We start from the raw sequence: 5,450 nt of genomic DNA, 5'->3' as shown, positions 1-5,450 counted from the left end.
CCTGAAGCACTTCAAGAGCTCGTAAAAGGAGACAATAGTGAGTTTAGGTGTTGCCAGTGCCTAGATTAAACCTAGATGGTTTTGTTTCCTTCAGTTGTAATGTCAGACAGTCATGACTCATGATATCGGACAGAGGCAAAGTGTGCTTAATTCATCATTCAGACTGATGAGTATTTAATTAGTATAATTATGTTTACAAAACTGAGAAAATAACTTTGTTATTTCCCAGATGGGGAAACTGATGCATAAGGAAAATAAGGAGTTATTTTAATATCAGTGTTCCCTGCTCCCTAGCTCAAGTCAGAAGGCCAAATGCATTTTTCCCTGCTTTTCTGGCTTTTCATGAAGATTAAATAACGAAATTATGCAGTGAAGTTTGCCAAGAGGCATAAAAATGCATACCTAGAAGAGACTTCCTGCATCATCGAGACCTCCCTTACCTGAAGGCTGTATTTTAGAATTATTTTTCTGGAACTTTGCCCACAGTATTCCAGAGGAGATTTTCACTTGCTTTAATACTTCTCCATCACTGCTTGAAATACTAAATCTAGGTGGAAACCTTATAAACTGCTAGTCCTCAGTGCCACTGATTTATTCAGATCTCTTCTGTGTTGCAGATCCTAATAGGCCTAATCCTAATAAGCTCACAGCAGAAATTCTTATTAATATCTCTGTCTCTGAGTTTGTCTCATACTATTTTCCATTTCACTATTATTTTTCTAAGCCTCACAATCATTCTTCATGTAGAATAAGCTATTCTTTCTTTTCTTCATAATTCCCCCCAGCTCCACCATCAGAAAATTTTGCCAACACATAGCCAAAATCATTAAGGAAATAGACATCAGTTAAGGGAAATAGTAATTAAAAACCTGACTGAAGCATATCTCCAAAGTTAGTTTAAGACAGTGTAGGATAAATAATTATAATCTCTTTAACCTCTTGCCACTCACCAGATTATGTTCTAATTGTGGGATAGATTTAATCAGAATGGTTGCAACCATATCTTGGAATCTTGAGATGAGCTACACGTAATTAATATTCCATAATTAATACTAATACTGCTGTTCAGGAGGGTGTATTGGATGCTCTTGTTTGGGGAAAAAAAGAAACACAAAACTAAACACAGCAGTATATATGAGATTATTATTATTATTATTATTATTATTATTATTATGTAAAAAACCCATGTAACTACAAATACAAAAGAAAAAATTGTTGGTCCTAAAGTGCTCGCAGTTTAATAAGAAGCAAAACTGGGTTAGATGAAAGTCTGGAAAAGCAGTGTCATAGCTACCACATGATACAGTCATTCTTAAAAAAAACAAGCCAATAATGAGCTCATCTGCCTAAATATCAGCTCACTGTTTATGCTACTGAAAAGGTGTTTCAGGGAGAACTGACAGAAGCTGAGGGAATGCTTCTGAGACACCAAATTTTCTTTTATCCGGTATTTCAAAGAGAGGTGCAAACGTGATTTAGGTACTTAACTATCATTTAAGATAGATTGATATTTTCTCACAAAAATTAATCAATTTTCCTAATTTCTTCTTGATGAAACTACATACACTTTCCTGAACTTTAATCAAGTAGGTAGAGTTACTTGAGTTCCTACAGGGCCTGCCAGGCAGGCAGATTGGCAATAGCAATACATATCCCTGATGTTTTCACAGGGGCTTTAGGGTTTCCATGGCCCAGAGGTCTGAAGCAGATCTGGCCAGGCTGTGTTCACATGCTGGAGAGCCATAAAACCTGACTACAGCTTTTAATATCTTAGCTTCAGATTGGGAATCGGAAAGCTGTCTCACCAATGCAGGCAGGTTACGTTGCAAACCGGTGCCAGCTTGTGTTCACCTTCAGTTGTAACCTGCAGCAGGTCAGAAGTAGCTCTGCGTTAAGGTTCAGCCTCCCTGCTTGTTGTGGAAATGAGGAGTAGGTGGACACATGAGGAGAAAGAGACTCTGTCACCTCTGCCTGTGAGCAACCATTCTGAAAGCCCAAACCGACATGCGGGCTCAGTCAGGGAACAAAAAATTGAGGGAGTCCAGCTGGCTCGCCATGCACGGTGTTCTCAAACACCACACAGTTTCCAATACGGAACTTTCCTGGAATTTCTGGTTGCAGGTCACTGGAATGAAATGAAAGTTACAAAATATTGGAATTTCCCAGTCTTACTCATATTATGAGTCAAAAGCAGATCCCAAAAGTAATTTGCAGTTAGAAAGAAACCTCTTCTGCTGTATGCGTTAGTAAAAGATTACTTCCCCCACCCCAAATGCCGATAAATAGAGAGACCTGGAGCTGAAAGATTAATGAGAGTTAGAGACTCACATTAGCACCTACATGGTGTCTTTTGACCAAACTCAGCCTGGAAACGGCATTGCCTTATGGCCAGGTACTAGATTACTGGTAGACCACCTAGTTCTCTCTTATTCTCTAGTTCTGTAGTCACATATTAGTCCTGCTGCCATTTTCTCACACCTTTGTTCTTTTTTAAGATGTTCAATTTAATAACAACAACCTGCAGATTCAGTCACCCTTACATAAGATCAACCTCCATTCCTTCTTTCCTGGGCATCCCTCTCTTGAGGTTGGTAATGTTTCTTATTTCTCTAAACCAAAAGTGTATTTTTTTTGTTGGTGTTAGGATAATGTGAAAAACATCTCATAACATAACAGAATATGTAATTTCATAGTAATGTTTATAAATAATATAAAAGTAAAATCAACTAAGATGTTTGACAATGTTGTGAGGTAACCTGTTTGAGGATATTACCATGATATGTATATGCCAGCCTGAACACCATTCAAAACAGGGAGAATGGGTTAAGTGGCGTTATGACAGGATTCAGCACTAAGCCTCTTGGCGCCATACAAGTGGACAACTCTTGGATACATTTATAGAGGATTTTCTTTTTGGTTCATTTCCCTTCATATGGGCCAAAAAGATGGGTAGGATCTAAAGATCATGTCTATTGTGTAATATGATTTATTCTGAAAAATAAATCAGAATAACTTTATTTTATTTAAATTTTATGTTAAACAACTCTGCAAGCATTTGCTGGTATTTTTCTAATACCTTTTCAACCCTTTGAGAATCCTCGAGATTCAGAATTGTGGGATGGTCTGCTTTGTACAAAATGCACATGGCAGTAAACCTCTCTAGTGAGGAGGGCTGGCTGTGTGAACACTGGCACTAGGGACTGCTGCAAATAACCTTGTTACGGCTATAGGTCATCAGGAGTCTCCTGCCAGAGTAGCTTTTGCTTAAAAGCCATAATTCTCTGAAGCTGAGCTGTTTTGTGCAAATACTAACAAATATCTGTTTCTGACACAGTACAGGCTCCTTTGCCTGGTTAATGTCTGTCTTTGATTATTACCCAAGCATCCATCCATGTGAGTAACCCTAGGTATGCAAATGAGCAGAAGGTGACCCGTTGGACTTGTCCTTCCTGGTGTGTCTGTTTTTATTTGTCTTTTTTCTTGCCTCAGAAATCTGCAAGCCTCCTGTCCTACGCCTGGGTGTTCTGGAGACTGTTTTTTGAAACACCAGATTTTGAAGGAACCCATACCCTAAGGATCTGGATGCTTCCTTGTGATCTCAGAGACATGTGTACAGGTCTTCTGCTGCAGCTCAACAGACCTGATACCTGAACTTGTATGCCTGCCTTCCCAGCAGAGTGGCCTGGACTTGGAGTGTCCCATGATAGAAATGCACATTCTCTTATGAGATTTCCTTCTTTGTATATCTTGCTAAAACTGGTCCTCTCCTCATAAAGTTTGACCTTGATGACAGAATATTCTAAACTGGCTCTACCTGCAATCACTGATTTGAGATGAAGGTGTGATGACTTCTACCATTTGGGAGAAGGAGCACTGACACTGTTCCCCTTTCATTTTAAAAAGCAAATGACAGTCATTCAAGAAGTCTCTGGTTTCAAAGTCAGTGCCCCTAAAAAGAAAACTAGTAAGAAAATACTTGGGTGGTAAGTCCTTCTTAACCAACAAAGCAGAGATGATGGCAGCACTGAACAGTGGATGGTGTGTGGTCAGCTAGTTACATGCCCAAGCAAATTGTCTAATCACTAAAGCCATGGCTGTGGGTAGCTTTTGTGAACTAATTTGCATACTTGCATTTGCTTCATATTGCATATCCTCATCACAATATCTGAGTCCAAATTATAGATTCATTCTGTCTACATAATAAATTATCTTCCCTGGCACAGAATGTTTTACCAAAGCACTTTCAGATGTTTAACAAACCTCAGTCAGAGGGGTCTACTTATATGGTGAATTTTCCTTCATTTGCTCTTCCTACATTTTTTGTGCATAGCGTATTTCTTTGAATTTCTTTGTCTAGTGACCTTTTCTCCAGGTTGCGTATGAAATGGCTCCTGCAAATTCTCTGTGTTTAAAATGCGCCTATTTGTTTTGACTGAACAAGCACCTCAGTTGTGATATTTTTCCCTGCTGTGATTTGAAACTGGCCTTCCATAGCCATTTTAAAAACCTGCATTTCTACACCTGTTCTTACCACACGCCTTCACTCTCATTTCAGAAAGAATAAAAGCAAAAGAGATATATGTGTGGCCAAAACTAATTTTGTGAAATAATGCTTATCTCTCCCTATTCTTAAAAGCTTTTTATAATTTTCTCTTGGTAAACATAACTATGTTTCCATTGCCTTTTGGACTGAGATGCAAGTCGGTACCAGAGCTGCAAACAGAACGCAGAAAACCTATATGCTGTTTCTCTGGTGTTGTAGCCAGAAAAAAATAAATCAATGAGTAATTGACTTAACAGTCATAACATACGGTTCATTTATGTTGGTAATCACATCACTTAAACTCCGAACTCTAAACAGTAAGGATACAAGCATAAACTGTAAAAATAAAACCTTTTAAATACATTTTCTGGGTCTCTCTTTGTCATTGAAACCTTTTCTAAGTTCTTTACAAGATCTCAGACAAGAGACAATAATTGGATTTCCAGACCTGTCTTTATTACTTGAGCTAGAAAGAGACGTCCAGAGTGAAATGGTTGAACTTCTTGCCAGAATAGAATCATAACTAATATGAACTGGCCCTGCTTTTTGCTCCCTTAGGGAAAAGAGCCCTCTCATGTTTAAAAGGAGTCTGATACTCATTCTTTAGAGATGTAACAAGAAATGTATTAGCATTAACTGCATCTTGATCTGCCATCAATTATATACGTGACTATTCAGAATTAAAAATAAAACCAACAACCAATCAAACAAACCAAAAAAGAATGAGGAGAAAGACTGGGAGCAAAATAAGTGTGAATGGCTTTTAAAAATGTGTACATTTTTTTAGTTGTTTTTAACATGACCTCTCTCTAAGCTAGAAATGTTCTTTCCAAAAGCATACTCAGTCTGACATTCCGGTACGTTATTTTTTAGCAAACCTGCTGCTGCCTCAAAGTAGAAATCTGTC

This window comes from Phalacrocorax carbo, chromosome 4 (assembly GCF_963921805.1).
Source record: "Phalacrocorax carbo chromosome 4, bPhaCar2.1, whole genome shotgun sequence".
NCBI classification, from domain to species: domain Eukaryota; kingdom Metazoa; phylum Chordata; class Aves; order Suliformes; family Phalacrocoracidae; genus Phalacrocorax; species Phalacrocorax carbo.
This window is presented reverse-complemented; position numbering follows the sequence as displayed.